Here is a 24,299-nt window from a genome sequence, read left to right as displayed (position 1 = left end):
CCGGCGAGTACTATTGCAGACCTCCAGAGCATCAGATTCCTTGCTCCAAGGCACCACTACTCTAGTCACATTTTACCAAGGCTGTGATTAGATTTAGACTGGCAACCTTCCAGTCACAAGCCCCCACACACACTCCCCTGCCCTCACTGCTACCTCTGTCCCCGCTGAACTCCCCTCTGCTCTCAAAGGTGTGCCGCCTGCAGCTGCCTGTCAGAAGAAGGCAGTTTAATTCATATTTTAAAGGAGAAACAACAGGCTGGCAGAGAGTTGATTCCTCACAGATTTACTCTGAAATCTGCTGTATACATGCTGTGAGTTTTTATTGACCTTCCTCACCCTCTCTTCCAAACAGCGTCCCAGTTACATGGGAGAAAACAGTATTGATCCACAGCAGCCGGGGGGGCTTAGTTTCAACTTGCTCACACAGAAGACTCCCTCATTTCTCATGTCTCTCTCTGGCTCACACACACACACACACACACACACACACACACACACACACACACACACACACACACACACACACACACACACACACACACACACATCCCCCTCCTCTGATACCCGTAATGATAACATTAAAGACTTTTGTATCTCATTAATCACCATGGCAACAGTATAGGACCTACTTTCTGCTCTGTCCCTTTTCTCTCTGCGCTTACCTCACTCACACACAAATACACACTACCTCAACTAATGATTGCTCTCCTCAACAATTAATCATTTTTCTAGATTAATCCGTTTATCGTTTGGTCTTTAAAATGCCAGAAAATCTGTTTAATGAGATATATGAGACAGAAAAAAGAAGAACATCTCTATTTTAAAACGGCATTTTCTGACATTTCTGAAAGACTTAAATGGGATTTATTTTCAGAATCGCCATAATCTTTATTTGTCATTATTTTGCTTAACAAAACGTGTTAGTATCATTAACTTATAACTGCCACAGAGCTTATTTTCTGTAAAAACCCAAGATATTATGAAAAAGAATCCCATTCGCTCTTTGTCGAGGGCTATGGAAATGTTCAGGGTGGCCTACAAAAATGTATATCGACAACAAATTATAATATAAAAGACAGGCTATAGTAGATGTTGTAGTTGTTACACATGGAAACAACCATTGATCTATAAATAACAGCATAAACACACACACACACACACACACACACACACACACACACACACACACACACACACACACACACACACACACACACACACACACACACACACACACACACACACACACACACACACACACACACACGCATGCTTTCCGCTATACAGCAATCCACATTCAGTACTGTATTTCTTATTATTGGATGTACTGCTGATGCATACTCACTGCTGAAAGATTTTGTTGCTGCAGGATGTGTTGCTGGAGGGATTGCATATGCATGTGTGTGTTTGTGTGTAAGAAGTGTGTGGGTGAAACCAGTTGGAAGCTGTGGCAGGTGTGTGTCACCCCCTCAGAGCAGTGTGTGTGTGTGCTCAAGGGGCATCCACACACTAGAAGGTAATATGGATTGGTTATGTTGGTTGCTCAAGTGTGTGTGCATATGCATGTGTGTGTTTCTGTACTGTAAAGCAGGTGAGAACAGTTGTCTTCATGTGAGAGCAGATGGAAACTGAGGCTTTATTGGAGCGTACGCTACATGATTCATTTACAGTGTGTGTGTCCCTGCGGCTCATTGTGTATGTATGTGGAGTTGTCACCCTGAGGGGGTTACATAAACATCATTTCATACCAGCCAAAGCACAACCTAGGAAGAGAGGTGAGATGTGCACAATGCTCCATCATTATTCTTTTGTACACCACACATAGAAAGGGAGTTTGCTTTGCATCCATGGAACCATTAGTCGGACCTCACAGCAACTCTAAGTAGATTTTAAACAAAACACCCACCTGTTGAGCTAATTGTCCTTCAAAACAGACTCTAGATCCAGGGTAATGTGTGTCAGCAATAACAATTCTTGGCCCATAGGCAGCTTAAAGAGTAGATTCCAAGCTCTTTGAAGAAGATTTAATGAAAGCTCCAATTAAGGAAATAATATTTAGTCCCTTCAGGAACTCATTAGTTTGACCATTAACTTCTTTATATTGCCTTAAATAGATGCACTCCACTCCAACCTGTACCTAAAAGGTATAATAAGGTATACATTTGTATACAATTTCATTTGTCTGAAGTCTTGTCTGTAAGCTGTTCTTTGTATTTTTGTTTTTGTTTGACAAGAAATCACACAAAATAATCTGGGTCATCTTTCCTTTCAATCAAACTATAGCCTGAAACCCAGAGGCCCTGTTAGTTTGTTTTCTTTCAGTGTAAACCAGTTGTTACTGTATGTATTCTGCAGAATCTGAACTTTTGCTCAGAAAATGTATTTCAGTGAGTCATGCCTCTTCAACAGTGGAGAGAGTGTCTTTTGTTTTAGTAGCAGTTGCTAAGTGCTGCTGGTCAGTTGAACTTCCTTTTCCCCATTGGCTGGCTTTCTTCTCTTCGTTTTGTTTTTATCTGGGGAATCTATATAAAGTTTGGGGTTTGTTTTCTGCCCTTCTGGTCCAATTTAACACCACATGAACTCAGTTGGAGCCACGTTGCACCGATGCAACTTATTAATTCTGTCATTGCTCTGTGGCTTTTTTTTAATGAGTTCATTCTCAGTTCACACGTTCCTCAGTTCTGTAGGGACTCATTGTTGATTCTTGGATGCTGTCTTATCGGGATGTCTTGCGTTCTCTAGTTGGAAATGGGTTGAGATACTCTCCTGCTGCACTAAACTGAAAGGCATTAAATCAAAGTACTCCTGAAGGTCCTGAGTGGGTGGAGGGGGATATTGCTGTCAGCAGGGAAGAGGATTTGAGACTTGGACAAAATCCATAGCATCTCTAGAGGTGTTGTGGTGATGGTGTTCACCTGCTCCGAATACCAAGCTTCAATACGCTCTTGGAGGTCAACTTTAGAAAATAACTGACTTTAGGGATCCTCTGTGATCATTTCTTTTGGTGAAATGTTACGTAAAACTTTCTGGGCCTATTTGTTAGTTGTTCTGTTTTTTCTGCTGCTCAGGACAGTGCCGGATGATTTGGTACGCAAAGCGATAGCTCCAGCAACCAGCATCCTTAAATGATCTCTAACAGAGCATCCCATTCAATAATTACTACTCGAAAGGGAAAGATTAGTTCCAAGCAAACAGAAGAGATTCAGCACAAAACAAACTGATGAGAAATTGAGTAGCTGGTGTCAAGCTGCTAGGATCTTTTCATAGCAAAGAAATCAACACGAGGCGATGTGAAGTCCGACCTGTTATCTGCAGGGCCGCCTGCCTGCTGATATCGATCGCCCCTGCGGGCACTAATACAAGGAGGAGGTGCGGAGTGGGACCAGTTTTCCTTTGCATTACTCGCAAATACCATCTAAAAATCTTATTTCTTGTGCAATTCAAGCAAACGTTCCCCACTCATTTACTTTTTAACAATGCATCAACCGGCCTAGGGAGAAAGAAACCAGTTAATATTTTACACTAGATTGAAAGAAATGTTCGATACAAAGTAATGACTGGAAAAGTTTTAAATGTCAACAGTTTCATGAGTGGTAAAACATATGCAAACTTTAAGTCAAATAAATCATGAATGCAAACACTAAAAGGAATCCAAAATGAACAAGGGTATTTCACACAAGAACAAAACGTATTTAAAAACAAACCGGACGAATCAAACAGTTATGCTAAGCTAGGCTAATTGCTTCCTGACTCTCGCTAAATTCAGACATTGGAGTGCTATTGTTTATCTCATCCCCATGTTTGCAAGGACATAAGTGTATCCGTAAGGGAAAACAAGTATTTCTTAAAATGCTTAATGATTTCATTAAATTCTCTTGGTATATGTACACATGGTATGATAAGGGAAATTTACGCTGCGATATCTACTCTCCAAATAACTCAATTTCTGTGTAGATTTTTAGAGATGAGCAAGACAGGGAATAAGTGTATTTCTTCATGTCAAATGATTCCATTAAATATGCTCGGTATTAGTAAAATGGTATGATAACAGACAGTGGATGCTCAATTAAGATACAATATCTACTCTCAGTATATCTCTTCTTTTCCTCTTGTAGCAGGGGTTGATTTTTCATATGGTCCACTTCGAGCTCACTGCCAGTCGTTCTCCTCCAGAGAGCACACAGAGAAAGTCAGACTGAAAGGTTGTTGCAAAGTCAAACTCCCAGTTGTGAAGAGAAGGCAGGAATGACTCATCCCCTCTGCCACCTTACAGACATTTGAAAACATTCGGTACCCAGTCATTCAGCGTGCATTCTGAGTGTGAGCGTTCGCAGGGTATTGACTCTCTGTGATTGTGCGTCCATTGTTAGTGCAGACAGCCAAATAGGCAGTCAGCTACAGCAGTGAGTCACTCAGTCACCCTCGACTCAATACAGCGCCTCATAGACAAGAGCTGTGGGTGTGTGTGTTGCACTTCTCACTGTTTCTGTGTTTTATTCCTTTCTTTTTGCATCTCTGAGCGTGTGTTGCATAATCCGTGTGTCATTGCCTTGTCGAACAGAGCATTGCGTGTGAAGGCTCTGTGTGTGTGTGTGTGTTTGTGCTGGTGTGTGACCGTATTTAAAAGTGAGCTCTGTGTTTCGGTTTGACCTTTTCAATATGGTTGCTCCGCCGCGCACGGCTGCTCCACTATGGATCCACACACACCGTTCGTCTGTGCGTTGTGCGGAAACTGAGACAGAGAAAACAGGGAAGCAGGGACAGGAAGAAAAACATTAATGTTTAATTCCAGAAATGAAATTGTGCTGTTTTGATGTGGTCCATGCATAATACCTCAGTCATGATTTGAATTAAGGAGAGTCAAGTGACACATGTAAAAACAGTAGCAGAATGTCTGTACAACTCACAGGTCAAAGGTCAAAGGTCATTTAGAAACACAGGTTTAATGAAATTACCCTTTAAGTGCTTTTCTAAAAGCTGTGGTGTGTGGGGGGTTTTTATTACAAGCAGTTTTACACTTTGTGCATATGGATCATGACTTTGATTGTTATCTGAATCCTTGCATTGGTTCACCAAAGGATCAATAAGGCATACACAAGGAGGTAATAGAAATGCATTCCCTCGGGGTGAGAGGTGAGCCAAATGAAGCCATAACACGATTCGGGATAAATAATTAAAAATGACTTTTCATTAGCCGCTAGGAGGCTGCCATTCTTTCTTTTACTAATTGGTCTGTTCTTCGGCTGTATGGTCTGTTTCTCCTCTTTCTATAACTCAATTCCGTTCCTTGGTCTGTTTGTTTGTTTGGGATTTTGGCCTTTTATGTTTTTTGTCATTTATCTTATTATTTCCTTCATGTTTTGCTTCTTCCTTCATTGCTAGGCTCTTTCTTCATTTGTCTCCTGGATGAAAATGTTCCATTACAACTTGCAGATCTAATATATTAAATTAGGAATAAACTGCTTGGCCCTTAATTATTTTGCATGGCAACTACTTCCATTGTTGACATAATTAGTTTAGCTGATCTCGACTCTTTAATTTGTAGCCATGTTCCAGAGATGCTGATGTGTGCAGATGGTGCTGTTTAATTGCATTGGTGAATGTACAAATCAATAGAGCCAGAAGAGGGGAAATGGGAGTTCTAAAAGATGGGAGATACAAACGAGCAAGGCGAAATGCACGTTGGACGTGGCCGAGGGTTGGCAAATTATATGACAAAAGCACAAAGATGGCGGAAATTAAAGCAAGGGAGTGATAAAGTAAAGAAAAAAAAGACTGCAATCAATGGCAGAGGTGAACAGACAGAGTTAAAGGTAAAAGATTAACAGAGAGGAGAAGCAGTGGAGCACAGGGAGGCTGCAGGAGGTGGGGAAGCGATGGATGATTGCTATGGAGATGGAGTGTGGGACCAGATTAAACCTAATTACAACATCATAATTACTTCGTAAGGTGTAACGAATGGATGGAAACCATTTTGTTGGAGATAAAGAATGGAGCAGGGGAACTCTTTAATGAAGGATAGCACATAACACATTTTTGGATAATTTAGCGTGAGATGGATAACATGACCACATGTTAGCACGAAGCTATAAAAAATGGCATCTTCATTATATATATATCACACTCCGGTACATTTTGTTAGACTAGAGACCTAAAAAGTAGCCTTGCTTTATTCAGTTTATGTTTTCAGATATATGTTTTGACATTCTTTTAAGTTAAAATGATATTAAATGACCCTTGTTTTGTTTTTTTGTGTATTTAATGGAACAAGGTATATGATTTTATAGTTGTTTAGTCTGTAGAATACCTATGTAGGCAGCATATAATAAATAATGCACTTACTGCGATTTGGATATTGCACTCGTCCAGGTTGTGATTTTGATTACATTTTGACTAACTATGGAGCCCTAACATGAAGCATAAAAAACATCAAATTGGTTTGTGTGTGTGTGTGTGTGTGTGTGTGTGTGTGTGTGTGTGTGTGTGTGTGTGTGTGTGTGTGTGTGTGTGTGTGTGTGTGTGTGTGTGTGTGTGTGTGTGTGTGTGTGTGTGTGTGTGTGTGTGTGTGTGTGTGTGTGTGTTTGGGGGGGCCAACCAGCACATCAATTCAATTCTTGCCCTCAGTCTGCTTTGACCTCTGGTCCTCAGCCCCATGTGGAAGTCAGAGTCTTATCTAATGTGACACTGGATCTACATTAATGGCTGAAACAACTTACAGAGCTTTAACTACCTTTAGGGTACATTTAGACTGTGTGTGTCTGTGTGTGTGTGTGTGTGTGTGTGTGTGTGTGTGTGTGTGTGTGTGTGTGTGTGTGTGTGTGTGTGTGTGTGTGTGTGTGTGTGTGTGTGTGTGTGTGTGTGTGTGTGTGTATGTGTGTGTGTTTTTCAAGGTAAGTGCTTCTCTAACAGGCATACACGGCTGAATGGATCGGAGGAAGCTTAAAGGACAACCAGTCAGTCTCTTTCATATTGTCATGACCGCTAATGCCACGCACGCACGCACGCACGCACACGCACACACACACACACACACACCAATATTGGCATTGAATAGAAGTAAATCTGAAGTAGCTTGTATATTATATTAATTACGTTCATCCCAAACTTGGCAATCTAATTACATACAAACTTCAGAGCCTAATGTTAAATAAGATGAGGTCACAGCTGCAAAGTTGTCAGTTTAAATCCTGGAAGAAACTGGAGTGTGTGCAGAGAGACACACACTGCCCTTGAACATTACACTAAGGTCCTAACTGAGGCGGGCAATGCAGAACTTTGAGTGTGAAGTTGATTAAAAAGTGCAAATGTGCTTAATCAACCTTCCTACATGAAGGTTAAAGTAATAAAGTGTGACACTTTGATGTAAATGTCCGTTTTGTTACCCTATTGTGATCAAAAATGACAGCTTATTTGCAAAAAAAGAGCAAGATTTCTTGGTTGTCAGTGAATCTGGCAGTTAGTTAATGCATACTGTAAGCCTGACACACACAGAGGGTGGAATGCCAGATTTCTGGTTGGGCTGAGTAAGTAAAAAAGTTTTGGGAAAGATTTAATACTTGTTTATATTCCAAAAATGTAGCTTTCTCACCACCATTCACAGTATATTTGAAGAGTTTTAAAAGCCTGTGATAGATAGATAGAATTTATCTGAGGGAAGTGTGAATCTAACCCATGTTTAGAAAGCAATTGGATTAAGTATAGATATTGAAGTGAGTGCCTACTTTTGTCACTTGTCTACTTTTGAGTTTTATGTTTTTCCAACATGTTTAAGTCTCTTTAGTCATAATTTCTGGCAGGGGTGCTGAGCAATCTGAAATTAATTTGTATATTTACTTTTAATATTACTTTACTTATTATTTCTTTTTCAATCTCAATAAATACATTAATCCTGGATATTGAAACCATAACCACCAATTATTTTAATTAATAGAAAAGGGATTTTTGGGAAGTGTTGTGAACCAACAGTTCAACAGCAGGACTTTAACGGTTACCACAGCCCCATATTGGGATGTTTACGCTCTCTGAAACACCCAGATTTAATATTTCATAGCCAGTAATGTAATGCAGGGCTCGGTGGGGAGCTCCAGAGACTCGTATATTTTACGGTTGGGCAAAGGCAAGAGCAGGCAGGGGAGATTTGTTTTGGAGCTTTGAGAGAAGGACATGTGCATTTTAATTGATTTCAAGCAGGATATTTTTAAATTTATGTGAACATCAATACATTATTCATGCCTAGGAATTTGTGTGTATGAGCGGTTGGTGTGCATGGTGTCAGTGGAAGATGTTGTAATTACTGTAAATGTTTCTTGTGCGTTTCTGTAGCGACTGTGTGTGCTGTAAAATGGGTTTTAAAGGAGGTACTTTGTGCTCTTACACACATTAATATAACAATGTGTGTGTTTCCTGCAGCTAATCCAGATGGTGGTGTCAACTACAGACCACTGAGATCAACTGCTGTGACATCACCTCGCCACACCGGGCTCCAGACGCAAATCTGTATGTGAGTGTGCATATTTTATCTGTGTGTGTGTGTGTGTGTGTGTGTGTGTGTGTGTGTGTGTGTGTGTGTGTGTGTGTGTGTGTGTGTGTGTGTGTGTGTGTGTGTGTGTGTGTGTGTGTGTGTGTGTGTGTGTGTGTGTGTGTGTGTGCGTGCTGACGGGCCAATCAGAAGGTCAGGGTGATTCAGGGACTCACCTGTGTGTTGAGTCTCTATCCAGCATATAGTCGCCCTCCTTTCCTGTATGTCTCTCCAGCAGAGGGGTGCTTTCAGTCATGGCTGCACACAACCATTGAGCGTGCTTAGCATAATGAACACACACACACACACACACACACACACACACACACACACACACACACACACACACACACACACACACACACACACACACACACACACACACACACACACACACACACACACACAGTGAGACACTCTCGGGCAGCAGCAGTAATTAACAGCTAACTGCGAGAAGCTATTATCATTACAGGAATGAGGTGGGATCGGACGCTCCCACCTCCATAATAGACAATTAGTCCAGCTGAAAACTGTTTTCAGGAATTAGAGCAGCATCGACTAGTTGTGCCCTAACATGTTCCCCACACAACATCATTTATTTCTCACAGAATATACTGAAGAATATAAAATAAGAATAATTCTGCCACAGGAGAGCGCAATGGGTGGTGTGAAGGGGCGTTATTGTTATAATTTGCAGTATAAAGATAGTAGCTACACCAAATGGCAAGGATCTTCCTTAAATAACACAAACAAATTCTGTCCTGTGAGAAGAAATGTTCATCAAATGATAACACATAAAAAGGTGTGTAAATGAAGATTTAATAAAGAGCTACTTTATTTAACCTTTCTGTTCTGTGAGAAGCAATGCAAATGCATTTAGGGAAAATAACATTTCTCAGACCCTAGAGCCAAAAATATCCACTGTTAGAAGTGGAGTGTGGGAGAAGTCTGTTCTTCCGCAAAGAACTTTCCAATCTTTAATTGCTTTTTATTGACATTTAAATGACATTTTGTAATTGATACTTTACTTTCCTACAACTTCTTAGAGGTGTGTTTACAGATCACTTTACTAATCTAAATGATTGTACACAGCATACCATCTGAGCTTTGTGTTTCCACAGCTAAGACATTACAATTGATTTTTAAGAGACATACATATGTTTACCAAATGAATAGACCACTTCAGCATTATTTTATTATTTATAGACATGTCTTTGAGTTCAATTCATTTAAATTTATCTTATTGTATTCTATTAACTACTGACAACATTTGGAATTCAACAGACACTGGAATGGCTGCCATGCATGTAGAGATAATGATTTAAGAACAATGTGTAGTGCTCTCTTTTTTTTTTTCCGGAGCTGTATCTATATCTCGGCTTGATAAGTAAATTTCAGAGGCAAAGTATTCCAGAAGTACCTGCAGGTGGTTTAACTTTCTACCTGATTTGCTTTAATACGGTGTGGAAACAGGATCGATTCCATTTTTCCACAGTGTAATGAGCAATCCTAGCTGGAGAGCATTTCAAAATTAAACATTGTGGGTGCGACTGCTATTCAGAGATGAATGCATTAGTCTGCAGACAAATTGGGTGAAATTGCACCCCCCTACTCCTGCTGTGTGGACTAATGGAGACGCTCTGAAGGCCGCGGCCACCCGCCCTGCATGGCTGCTGCTGGAATTGATCCCTGTCTGCACACCGGTCCACTTCACAGATTATATTTCAAGTCATAATGACTTTTCTCAGCAGATCTCTTCGCCCATGTATTGTTTACTATCGGACGGTTTTAGAATAAGAACAATTTGCATATAATGTGGTATTGCGTGCTACATTTCTCCCTTCATACGTGATTGGAGGCTTTTACGGATTTCATGCAGGATCTAACCAGAGGCTTATGAGTCAAGATCGTGTGTGTATCGGATTTGTATTCCTCCTCAAGGTTGAAATGGAAATCTACACCGTCCATATTAGTCAGGCTATATATCTTCTTTAGCTCCTGCTTCTCTTTCATAGTGCTCCCTCATTCCTCCTGCTCACTGCTTTATTGGATGCTTTCTCCTTCCTTTTGTCGTCAACCACATCGTAAATGTAAACTCTCCTCTCCCCTTCTAATCCATCGATTGTGGCTCAAATTTATTTCTAATGAGCCAAATAATGATTAGCTTGTTGCAGTCGTAGAAACAACCTCTTGCGATTCTGCAGACAGACCTTCAAACACCAGGTCAGAATAATCAGACAGCACTCAGACCTCAGAGCCTTGCTATTGCACCGTGGTGGATTTGAGCTAAATCACAATTATAGCTGCAGTCTCAAGAGGTTTTGCTCCAAATGCCAGGAAAATAGCCTTTCTGCTGCCAACCTTTACCTCACAGACAAAGACTATCAAGGAGTGGGTTAGAGGTTACTGAGAATATGAGATTTATGTTTCAGAAATGTATTTCAGAGACAGCTTTAGCAGAGAGGTTGTGTCAGAACAGCGAGCCTCCTGCTGCTCATCCAGTGATGCAACATCCAGCACATCATACAGAGGATCCTCCTCTCCTAAATTACTTTTGCACACCATTAATGTGTCTTGGGATGGTGCTAAAAAATAAATGTAAGAAACCACATGGGTTGCAGTGCAAATACACTTTCTCGCAGATGCTGAAAGTGTGTAAATACATCTGTCTCTCCAGTATGCATTAAGTGAAGTGACTATGAAGTTAAATCTCCACAACCCAGTGGCCCAACAAATTACCTCCATACTGTGTGATTCCACGCCCTAAAGATATATGTCCAATGCCACAAGAGTTTGTCAGGAGCAGCGCTGTGCCTTAGGGTCATTCTGGCAAAGTGGCAATAGCTGGAATTGAGCGGCACTTCCACAAAATGACTTGCAGAAACAGAAGCATCCAAAATGTTTTTGGTGAGTAACATAAGTGAGCAACAGAGGGGGGATTCTTAAGTTTCCTCGGTCGGAATAAATATGAAAACCATTAAGGCAAAATAAAACAGTACAGGGGGATGACAAACGCCTCAGCAAGAGGATAAATCAAAAACACAGAAGCCCTCTTAAACTTTACTGTGCACCATCTTAAAATATGTAATTCATTTAATACATCCGAGGATTAACGGAGGAGCAGTACATACACAATCAGATTGTAACCAAGCTAACGGCTAAGTGTAAACAAAACTTAAAATCCTTGCTCTTGTATTTCATGTGGATGCAACATACCTGCATATGTCAGAGTGGTTTAGGAACATCTTTAAAGCCCACAGAGGTGTGAAGCAGTATTTCGGAGTCTTATTTCAGCCCTGCACTCTTCTCTAATCAATGCTAGCACAAGTTGCCTGCTAATCCTTCCACTGAGCTCCCGAAACAGTCAATAAAGATAGAGTGCATACCACTTCAGATGTGGTGGTACCAAAGAGGAGTTAAAATCATTTAGCATTGGAGGAGGAATCAGGAGAATGTAAGTGAAAAATCACCATGTCCTCGGTCTAGTTTCATCTGTGTGTGTGTGGTAGGTGTGTGACCTTGAAGCAACAAGGTCCATTCAGCTGTTGATTGCCAGGCCTGTCTGGTGTCGCTGCTGGTAATGCTGTGAATTGATTCGGTGCCAGGCCTCAAAAATGCCCCCCTGCCCCCCCCCCCAATCTAAATCGCTCTCCCTCTGGCTTTCTGTGCCCTCTTTCTTTTGATGCCTCCATCCTCTCTCTCTCTCTCTCTCTCTCTCTCTCTCTCTCTCTCTCTCTCTCTCTCTCTCTCTCTCTCTCTCTCCGTCATTGTCTCTTTCTTCCCGGCCTTGCAGTCTGTCCTCCAACTGGATTTAACTGCCAACCTCGCTTATCTGTGGTTAAGCCTGCGAGTGTGTGCGTTCGCGTGTGTGTGCTCCTGCGCTAATTGTACCTGTTATAACTCATGCCAACCTCATTGCTCAGCTGTCCCAGTCATTACTACAGTGACATTGAAGGTCTATTCACATTGATTTTCATTTTACAGTCTCTGTGTGTGTACATGTGAGGAAGATATAAACTCTGTGTGTGTGTGTGTGTGTGTGTGTGTGTGTGTGTGTGTGTGTGTGTGTGTGTGTGCGTGTGCGTGTGCGTGTGTGAGAGAGAGAGTAGTACTCATGTTGTGGCGACAAAAAATCTGTTTTTATAAAGTCACATTGTGGGGAATAAGGTAATCACAACGTTTTAGGGCTAAAACTTTTTTACGGTTAATTTAAGGTCATGGTTAGCGTGGCGTTTACAGTAAATGGCTTTTACACATCAAATGCGTTTTTTGTGTGCGAATAATGCACATTATATATATATATATATATATATATGTTTTATTATATATGATATGATACTTCGACACAGAACATTAATATAACACAGCTACGATTTTTTTCTGGGAATAAGCTTTCGCACCGCAAATGATGTCAACAACCAATCAAGTTGTGCAAAACGGCACATAACGTTTTCAGTATTACAAAACATAAACACCATGGCTCCGATACAGCAAAAATGTTTTACTCCTTTCAGAATAAAAGCCTTATGTTCACAGGGGAGTATTTAACATTTCCCCGTCTTTTTTTTTGGCACGCCGTAGGTTTGTAATGACCTTTAATGTCAGGGTAATTCTCCAGGAAAAGCCCATGTTATGTCCTCTAAAATGATGGAAACATGACTGTGTGTGTGTGTGTGTGTGTGTGTGTGTGTGTGTGTGTGTGTGTGTGTGTGTGTGTGTGTGTGTGTGTGTGTGTGTGTGTGTGTGTGTGTGTGTGTGTGTGTGTGTGGCTGTGGCTGTGTGTGTGTGTGTGTTACAGCCCTAGCCAACTCGCGGCTATTCATCCTGGCAGGAACACAGACTATTCTCTTTGTCATTATGGCAGGAAAGGTGCATTCCAACTTCTTCATACTATATGTACAACCAGTGTAATTGTCTATGCAATCATAAAAAAATGAAAGCTCCCTCTCCTCTGATTGTGATTTCCCACTGTTCATATGCCCTCCCACTCACACACCCACTCACACACACTATCACACACATACACAATTACAGCCGGGACACGTTCACTGTTTTTATTAGCAGGTCCGGGCAGATTGCGAGCACAGATGCATCTCTTGGATCTTGATAACTGGGTGATTTTCTATGAAAAAATGGTGACAAAAAATCTTTTTCCACAGATTTCCTGGTGCATGATTTTTCTGAGACGACAAGTCAAATTTAAAATGTGATTTTCACCTTTTTAAGACCAAAAAAGAGCCCCACACATGGCATAGCAGGTTTTGCTGCAGCTTGTTGTTGTAATCTCCATTAAATAGTCTTATTTATGAGGAAAACCCTCTTATCTAATTGATTTAGTCAATGAATAATCCGTGTGAATAATCTGCCACCATTGCTCTAGATCTACCATCTGACTCACACACACACACACACACACACACACACACACACACACACACACACACACACACACACACACACACACACACACACACACACACACACACACACACACACACACACACACACACACTGCATCACTCACTCATTTCATACTCATAATGATAATAAAACTCTCATCACATTAATGCCACAGCACTCTCTGCTCTCCTCAATCAGTTTTTTTGTCTCCTCTTCTGTCCAATCCCACTTCTTTCATTTCAATATAACACTGTGTGACGAGTTTGCTGCTTTTACACTCAAGATCAGTGCTGTCCAACTCCTTGTGTAACACCAGTGCCAAAATATTGCGCGTAGTATCACACCGCAGCTGGAAATGCATGTACGTCACAAACCTATTAATTACCAGAAAAGCTGCTGATTCATTTCCTTTCATCCAATTGATCAACAACTTGTTTTAGCCCTCTTTCAGTAACACAAAACAAACTTTTATGTGCACAATCTTTTTTTATGGATTCAGTTCTGTGGAATTTCACACATTAATTCTTTCAGGGAATACCCAGCACATGGCTCTGATATGTTGCCGTTTTGTATCTACTCTGAGTTGTTTTCTGTCTCTCTAGAGTCATTTGATATCTTTGTGCACATGGTTTCAGCTTTTGCAAATGTGCACTTGTATTATTTAGCATCTTTGGGTGCATTTATGAATGTTTGCATTTCATTTGGCTTGTTTTGCATCATTTTCCGGAGCGGATTACTTGATTGTCCATTAGATTTGCATGAAAAATGTGCAGTCTGATTGTTGTTCTGTCACTCTAGAGTCATTTTATTCTTTGCACGGGGTTACAGCTCTTGTAAATGTGCTTGTTTGTTGCCCTTTTGCATCTTTGGGTGCATTTGCATGTTTCTGTTGTCTGTTTGCATCATTTCCTGATTGTCCATTAGATCAGCATGAAATGTGAATGTCCTTGGCACTAGCATTGCTTTGTGTTTTTATTAGTCGTTTTGTGTGTTCTGAAGTCATTATGAGTCTGTTCATGGTCATTTTGCATCTGTTTGTGTTGGTTTTGTGTCTCTTTCTGTGACATTGCCTGCTGCCTGTTCACACATCCATCCATATGTCACAAAAAGTGAAAGAGAAGATGAGAAAATAGGCACAGTTCATATATAGAAACTGAACAGTCACAGCAGGAGAGTGTGGAAAATGGCTGGCTGAGAGGACATGATTGGGTCTGTGCTGTTACCACGGTGACTAATTGGATACTAAAGTTATTACTGTATAGTATGAAGAATGTGGGCGACTTTAGAAGGGTGTGAAAATGTAAAGACAAGAGTGTGTTTAAAGGACTTGTTCCAAGGAAATGTGCGTGTGTGTGACGAGTGAAGAAATGTAGTGACAGGTATACTGTGTGTGTGTGTGTGTGTGCTTACTCCACTAGTCAGGGATATAAGAGAGAGATCAGGAGGGATTAATGCAGCTCCCAATTATAGTGCGTGTGTTTGTATTCTCACCCTCTTTCCTCTCTTTTTCCTCCCTCCACTCTCCCCCTCCCATATCAGAGCAAGTGGCCTCTGTCCCTTTCTCTTCCCTCTAAGCTCTCGGTGACAAGGGGATTTTCTTAACCTCTTTATTAAGATTGCTGTTATTTGCCACTCTAGAGACAGCGCAGGAGAGAGGGATGGATTGATGGAGGGAGGGAGACAGGATTGGATAAAACGAGGGAGCGAGTGAGAACAAAAGAGGTTTGATAGGACATTATGTGCAGAGAAATTTGCATTAGAGGAGAATTTTAAATAAGGGAATATGTGGAAATAGGAAAGGAGAGCGGACAAAATAGGGGAGTAATTGGTCAAGAAGGAACAGAAACTTACATCTATCTAAAACAAGTTGGTTATTAATGTTTTTTTGTTCTCACACGCACGCACACACACACACACACACACACACACACACACACACACACACACACACACACACACACACACACACACACACACACACACACACACACACACACACACACACACAAAATAAAATAGGAAAATAAGTATTTGATCCCATGCCGATTTTGTTAGTTTGCCCACTACAAAGAAATAAACAGTCTATACTTTTATTATAACAGTGGAAGTTCTGCAGGACAAGGGTGAGGGTGAGGAGACGGGCGGCAGAGTTCTGAATGTACTGAAGTTTATTGAAGAGTTTGGATGGTGTACCATAGAGGACGTATGCATGGTCATCGCTGCAAACGGCTTCTTCTGAATTGATGATGATGCACTCTTTTCCTGAGAAAAGTATTCCAACAAATCAATTTCCATCCACAGAACTGTTTAATTTTCACACCCATGGTCTCTAGCACACACACACACACACACACACACACACACACACACACACACACACACACACACACACACACACACACACACACACACACACACACACACACACACACACACACACACACACAAACTACACAGCCAGCGTCATAATATCATGCATCATCTACTCTTGTGTTAATGTCACAGCCCATTAAGACCCTTTTAACCCCGTTTGGCTGATGTCCTCACCCACACGCACTCTCACATGTTCGCGCCGCACGCTGACGGAGGGACAGAAAGAAAGGAAAGTGAGGAGTTTGGCTGCAGGCCGATATTCTGCCACAGTTCTATTTGACAAAAAATGGCACATTTCAGCACTTAAAAGGAGAGATTCCCTCAGATAAAACGCATTAAAACACAGACACAATCAAGGGAAAGTTGTATTGCTTCAGGCAGGATAATATTAACCTACATCGACTCCATACCCTGTGGGGAAATGTATATGCAATTGAAAGAGCCAGACTCCTCTGGGGCCAGAGAACAGCAAGACAGATGAATTATCTTACACATGACACAAACAGGAAGTGTTTCAAATTAAGAGGAGGTGTTTGAGAGTAGAAGAAAAAGAAGGGAAGGAATAAGACTTTGATTAAAGCTGTGAAATTATACATAATACTCGCTATCAGTCTTAACCTTTGTGTCCTTGGCTAGAGTTTTGATCCGACTTTATGCGTACTCTGCACACTCTATGTTTTGTCAGTAATGAATGATTCTATATCTGTGTGTGTGTTTGTCTTCAAAGTGATGGATGAGCTTGCTAGCAGATCGATGATGAGCACAGTCCTGTAGGGAGAAACATTCTTTGACCACACACTCACACACACACACTGCTTACGGGCTGCAAATGTTGAACCAAGTATTGTTTCCACTAAGCGTCAATGATGCCAGCACAGAGCAGCCTTTGTCCTGCAGTCATTCTAATTGCCATTGCAAAATGAAATGATGATCCATTTTTCATGATGCGTTTACGGTCCTAATCTGTAGTTTTAAAGAGGCCCTATTATGCTTTTGAGGGTTTTCCCTTTCCTGTAGGGTGTTTTTTTTGTGTGCATGTAAATGGTCTGCAAAGGCTAAAACTCCAAAGTTCCCTCCAGAGCAGGGGTCGGCAACCTTTAACACTCAAAGAGCCACTTGGACCCGGTTTTCACAGAAAAAAAAACACTGAGAGCCGCAAATACTTTTTGACATGTAAAATGAAGATAAGACTGTATATAGTTTGTTATTATTATTATAATTATTATTACTATTATTATTTTACCTTTCCGCTTTGTAAAGTATAGTGTGTTGCTTATGAAATCCATGAAGTGCCGCAGAGAAAAAAGAATTTTATTCATGTAATGAACACATTTTGATTTCTTAAACACTAATAAAAAAACACAACAAGTTAAGGGTCTCTTTCAAATGAAATGAAAGGTTGAACTTAAATAATACAGCATATATGGCATTATATTATAACACAAACAAAAAATGCCGTGAGCCGTCATCATATCGCTATTGTGCTTTTGGGGCGTGTAGCTATCGGAGCCTTGACCTGAATTTTAAAAAATGGAAAAAAGAGCACTATTTCACTGAACAATGAAAAATAAATATTTTCTAAATGTCTGCATAAATATTTATTTTACCTGGTTAATGGGACTTCTGCTCCTGAACCTCTGCGCACAGCGTCTCCAAATCAGCGCTGTAGGAAGTCACTTTCATCTTTACGCAGGACTGTAAGCTGTCATCAGTGAGGCGTGAGCGGTGTTTGTTTTTAACAAAGTTCATGGTGGAAAATAGCTGCTCACATACATATGTGGATCCGAAGACGGACAGGACTCCAAACGCATATTTCTTCATGTTTATGTAGGTGTCGGGGAGGCTATTCCATGTTTCAAACACAAGTTTGTCCGGTCTTGGAAGGTTCTCAATATCACTCCATTTGTGATTTTGAGCAAGAGTGGCCTTCTGACGGGAAACATCTTCGAGATCATCTGTCAAGCGTTTGAACTTGGACACCCATATATCTTTGTCGGCTATGTCAGCCAGCTCCAGCTCAAGATCAGGTTGACTTACACCTGCAAATGCAGTCACATTTAACAGGGTTGGATCGACGGTCAGGGGAGTGACCGGGAAGGACAATGTATTTTTTTCCTCTCTGAACTCACAGAATCGTTTCCCAAACGATGCTTGCATTGTGGTGATTGCAGACTGCAAATACTCAGAATTTATCACCTTGTGAGCTTGTCTGAACTCTCTTAAAGAGGGGAAGTGAAGCAGTGTGCCTCTCTGTAAATCTCTGGCAAACACTGTCAGCTTGCGCTCAAACGCCAACACCTCTTCCAGCATGTGTAGCGCTGTGCCTCCTCTCCCCTGAAGAGTTGTATTTAGCTTGTTCAGGTTAGCTGTCATGTCCACCATGAAGTGCAGCTTTTCCAGCCACTCTGGCTGTTCCAGTTCAGGAAAGGTGAGCCCTTTGCTGCTCATGTAAGTTTTCACCTCTCCCAGATATGCAGCAAAGCGTTTTAGCACCTCTCCTCTGGACAGCCATCGGACACTATTATGCAGCAGGAGATCAGAGTACGTGCTTTCCACCTCATCCAGTAATGATCGGAATTGACGGTGATTTAAACCTTTTGCCATTATTTTATTGACAATCTGAATGACAACATTCATGACCTCTGTGCATTCTGGAGGAAAGGTTTGGGCACACAATGCCTCTTGGTGCAGGATGCAGTGAAATGTCAGCAGCTTTCTGTCCAGTGACTTCTGCAGTAAGGCCACAAAGCCCCTGTGCGCTCCGGTCATACTCGGCGCGCCATCAGTAGCCGCTGACACCAGGTGGGTTGTTTTTATTTCTTTGGCTCTTAAACAGTCAAGCACAGCCTCACAGATGTCCTCCCCCCGTGTCTGGCCTTTTAGTGGTATCAACTCAACCATTTCTTCCTGTGGTCCATCGGTGTTCATATATCGACAGAACAGCGCTATTTGTTCAATGTCACTTTTGTCTTTGGACGCATCACAGGCGATTGAGTACGCTGCAGCTGAATTGATGTCTTTAATTTGCTGTTTTGTGATATTTTCTGCCATTTTTATGGTCCTGTCTTTGACAGTCTTCGCAGAGAGAGGCATCTCTCTGATTTTCTGCATAATTTGACTCTTGTTTCCAAAGTCCGCAAATAGGTGATCTGAAATCTTAATGAATGACTCTTTCATATATTCGCCATCTGTGAATGGCTTCCCACGCCTGACTATTTCCTGAGCGGCCACAAAACTTGCATAGGTAGTTGAATTTGTAGACTTCATCCATTTCTTGAATTGATTTTTCCTCAGATCAGCTTTCCGCTTCAGTTCCAAAACAGCTTGTTTTCTCTCTTCTCCCTCTGGATATTTTTCAGCAAAGGCAGTGTGTTTAATTTGGAAATGTCTTGCGACATTTGATCTTTTATTGTTGGCAAGTTTCTCACCACAAATTAGGCATACTGGTAAGCCACTCTCGTCTGAGGTAAATGCAAATGAATCTGCCCAGGCATCATTAAATATTCTATTTTCTTCAGATATTTTTCTCTTCTTAGATTTCTCCATAGCCTACCTGGGGTTGAAAGTCTCGATAGATGCACAGCGTTTGGGCGGGCTAATAGGCTTCCGACTTCCGTGCGTGACGCATATTTTGAGCGACGAAAACTAAAAATAATAATAATAATGTAGTGAATGTAATATACATAATTCACCTCCTTCTTAAGTGTGGTTCTACACACTGTTGTTTCATGCCTGTAAGTATGACCGTTGGTTTATGCTTGAAAGTACGACTGTAAAAAGGGATCGTGGTCCCTTTAATTAATCTGTGTTTACGATGACGTGAAGCCCCATGCTTGTTGGTTTACAGGACAGCGCCATCTTGTTTTTGTTCATTTTTACTGTGGGATTAAACGAGACACGCATTCGTGTGCTCAACTGTAATGAACGTCTCCTGCGTTTCAATACGATCTCCACAATAACATATTAATACAATAAAATAATTTTATTTGAATATTTCACGATCACAATAATGTTCAAATTTAGAACTACAATAAAAACGGACTAACAAAAATAAAATGCACTTCAAGCCGCACAGAGCCGCAGCATAAGGATGAAAGAGCCGCATGCGGCTCGGGAGCCGCGGGTTGCCGACCCCTGCTCCAGAGGGAGTTTTCTCTCCCACACACTCCACCCCTGCCTGAAACGCCTCCATTGGACTCCTTTGTTGGCCTCCACAACATAGTGACATCACAATGTAAGACTTGCACTTCTATTGGCTAGCAGTCCAACACAATGTACATTGCAGATCGGTCTCTGGTTTCAGACAGAGGGTGAAAAGAGGTGCTGCAGCACAGCCAGTATGAGAAAAATTTAGAGCTTTTTGAGCACTGAAGCATGGAGACACACATGAGGCACCACAGACAATTCTGAAACCTGCAAATGAGCACAATAGGGCCCCTTTAAGTCTTGTAAAGGAATGTGCGATGTTGTAAATGATTGCACAATTTTAAATTACAATAGCAGATAAGGCGGTGCTTTTTCTCCAGTTGCATGTAATATTAATTTGTAATACCAAATGTATATTTTGTTTAGACATGACTCGGAGCAGGTGCATCAGTAGGTGCTCTAAGCACCAGTGGGATGCGTTTGCAAGCACTGTAAATCAATGCTGTGCAATACCGTTTTACGTAAGTCTATTCTCGGTTGGTGCAATCAATAGCGCGTATAAATATCTACTTGTCTGATCTATTGTTTCGTAAATGTTCAACGTTAGTGTCTCACAGGAAAGATGCACTGAATGAAGTGGACAGCTGTCAATCTGTTTGCAGATTGCAATAACTATCTCCTTCAGATCACGCACGCACGCACACACACACTCCATAAACTGGAGGCTAACTGATGCGTGTGCAGCCCTCGTTTACATTTGGAGGGGACAGCCAGGCTGCATCCCTCATGTCTTTCTTTTCGTTCCACTGGGCTGCGTTTGCCATCGCCTTAAATCTGCAGCGAGCTCCGGAGTATGGGCAGCACTTTGCAGCACTCTCTAACATGCTTGGACAGCTGTATCCAAGGCCCAGTGGGGCGCGTTCACTATCGCCCTTAAATCTGCCTAATTACGCATCTCATCAGCTCTTCAGCTGCTCGATAGCTGTAATCCCCGAGCTGCACACACTCATGATCTGCGTCTTTCCCTCCACATCTTTCTTATCTCTGTGCATCTCCTCCCTGCGTTTCTTGGATTTTATCTCTGCACTTTGATCCTTTTTTCTCACTACGTTTCCTTTCTTCCTTTCCCCTCCCCCCTCCTTCCTCCTCTTTTTCTGTGGCTGTTTCTCCAACCATCCTCTAATCTTGTTCTATACCCAAGTAACCAAGCTCTCTGAGCTTCCAGAGGCAGCCAGCGCCACTGCTTCCCCCCCTCCCACAATAACGGCTCCCTCCTGGGTTTGCCTCGCCGCCTCATTGCCTCCCTCCTCCACTTCTACTCCCTTCACCAATCCCCCCTTTTCTTCCTCCCTCCCTCCTTCGAGCTTGGAGCTTCCACGGCTGCAGCCAAAGATCAGTCACGCATGCACATCCACACACGCAGGCACGCACACACACATACACACACACACACACACACACACACACACACACACACACACACACACACACACACACACACACACACACACACACACACACACACACACACACACACACACACCCTGCAAACTGTCACACAGCACAACACCAGCAAAGTTGCAGGGAACATTACACATGCATGCTTACACACACACACACACACACACACACACACACACACACACACACACACACACACACACACACACACACACACACACACACACACACACACACACACACACACACACACACACATATTGGAGATATGACCAAGATCAGTCACGCTGGCTTCATCTTGTTCCCCTTGACTCTCTGTGGAGGAGCGATAATAACTTTGTTAGAGAAAGAAGCATAGAGGAGATGTATAGTGCAGAAAATACATTGGGTGTCATAGGGGGAGTTAGGGATGAAAAGAAAGGGGAGATTATGATAGAGAGGGGAGGAGTGAATTGATAGTTAGGAGGGGAAGATGAAGAGATAGCTGCCTTGTCCTACAGGTCACACGAGTCAATTGCACAACCATTTTTCTCGGGATAAATACAATTCTATCTTTTCTTCGATTGTGCTCTCACGGGGATCATTCAAATGCCGTTCATTGGGAATAAAACCTCCAAATGGCATCTTGGTGCTGCACTCGCCCAGTAGAGCTATATTGAGAAATCAGACAGAGATACCATAAAAGCATAAAGTATTGGGCACATAACAATGTTATAAGACAAATAATTTGAATAGAGAATAAGAGAGAAAGTAAAAACTATTCATCTTCAACAGAGGGAATATAAATCCAACCACCAGTGTGTTGTGATTATATGAAATATATCATAATATCTGGCAATTACAAAACACTTCCTACGGCTTTGTAATTCACACTTTCCTCAGGGAGTCACAGGTGATTTGCAATGAAAACAGTCATGTGATCTCCCTTATCTGATTCTGCTTTCACAGTGTTAGGTCATGAGACATGTTATAGCAGTGTGAGAAACAGGGTGGAGGGAGAGAAGAGAGGAAGGGGCGGGCTGGACTAATGCTAGCTGAGACCATGAAGATGTGATGAATCAAATGACATTAGCCCTTTGCAAAGTGTGTGTGTGTGTGTGTGTGTGTGTGTGTGTGTGTGTGTCTGGCACATGCTGTACTTAACATTCTCCAAATTCAATTGTGACGCAGGCATTGTTGTTCCGGTTTAATCAGCTACCGTTTCCCCAGGCAGATTATTTCTTTTTGGTCATCACTTTTTTATAGTTGTGTTTTCCTCTCTTGCATATTGCATTTAGATAACAGATTATCTCCATTATTCCCAGGGCTGTGACGTCATAATCCTCAATACAGTAGATTTCAGTTCTAGGAAATTTGACGACACCTGTAGTGTTAACGGCATATTTGACCAAACTTGAAACACAAGAGCAACAGCTTCTCGCTTTCAATATGAAAAGTGACGCAGTAAATCTGTATGAAATACATCTTTTCCTGTAAATCCTCTCTGAATGTCACACCAATTTAAATCCAGTGAGGGTTTAAGACAAAAAAATGTCAACCTTTATTTTAAGACTTTGTGCCATTTTGTAAGACAGTAAAAGTCTTCTTTCTCTTTTTCTCTCTCTTAAATTTCTTAAAATGTAATGAAAATAAAACGGAAGTGATGGTGTTCGGTCCCAGTGGCTCTTGTGAACCCCCTCCTGTTGATCTGTGCCCATTGGAGCACTACAGGAAGCCATGGACAGTGATTTTAAAATGGACTGTCAAATTGGTGCAATAGTGAAGTCCAGCTTTTTAAAAATCTTAGGCAGCTGGGAAAGGTGAAGCCCTTCCTTGCACATAAGCACTTTGAAACAGTAATCCATGCCTTTATTACATCTCGGCTGGATTACTGTAATGCACTTTATCTTGGAGTCAGCCAGTCCTCCCTCGCACGTCTCCAGTTAGTCCAAAACGCTGCCGCTCAACTCCTAACTGGAACACGTAAAAGGGAGCACATTACTCCCATTTTAACCTCCCTCCACTGGCTGCCTGTGCATTTTAGGTCAAGTTTAAGATTCTTTTATTTGTTTTTAAATCTTTAAATGGTCTCGCCCCGTCTTACCTCTCTGAGCTGCTCCATCCTTACACTCCTGCCCGGTGCCTCAGGGTCAGCTGATCAGCTGCTCCTGGAGGTAAACGGAAGCTCAGAGGGAATAGAGCCTTTTCCGCTGCCGGTCCTAATCTGTGGAATGACCTCCCATTGCACATTAGACAAGCCCCTTCACTGCCCATTTTTAAAACTCGTCTTATAACCCACTTATATTCCTTGGTTTTTAACCCAGCATGAGACTCTGTTTTTGTTTCATTGGTCTTTTTGTTTTTATATTGTTATTGTTTATTGTTGTTTTGGGGTTTTGTGTCTTGTGCTACGTGTTTTCAT

The 24,299-nt window shown here is 41.7% G+C and overlaps 1 protein-coding gene across 2 annotated transcripts in view; it reads left to right on the top strand.

The window, feature by feature from the left end:
- The window catches only part of slc8a4b (solute carrier family 8 member 4b), an 89,114-nt gene that overhangs the window by 14,114 nt on the left and 50,701 nt on the right, over positions 1–24,299 (top strand). Inside the window, exon 2 of one of the 2 annotated variants that reach the window (XM_063900929.1) lies at positions 8,410–8,496. The gene's annotated coding sequence lies outside the window, so the exon portion shown is untranslated. Of the gene's footprint in view, positions 1–8,409; positions 8,501–24,299 lie in introns of both variants that reach the window. The other variant, XM_063900930.1, reaches the window with a different exon arrangement.

Source organism: Eleginops maclovinus, chromosome 14, assembly GCF_036324505.1.
Source record: "Eleginops maclovinus isolate JMC-PN-2008 ecotype Puerto Natales chromosome 14, JC_Emac_rtc_rv5, whole genome shotgun sequence".
In the NCBI taxonomy this organism is placed as follows: Eukaryota; Metazoa; Chordata; class Actinopteri; order Perciformes; family Eleginopidae; genus Eleginops; species Eleginops maclovinus.
The sequence above is the reverse complement of the archived record's forward strand: the minus strand, read 5'-3'. Positions and strand labels throughout refer to the sequence as shown.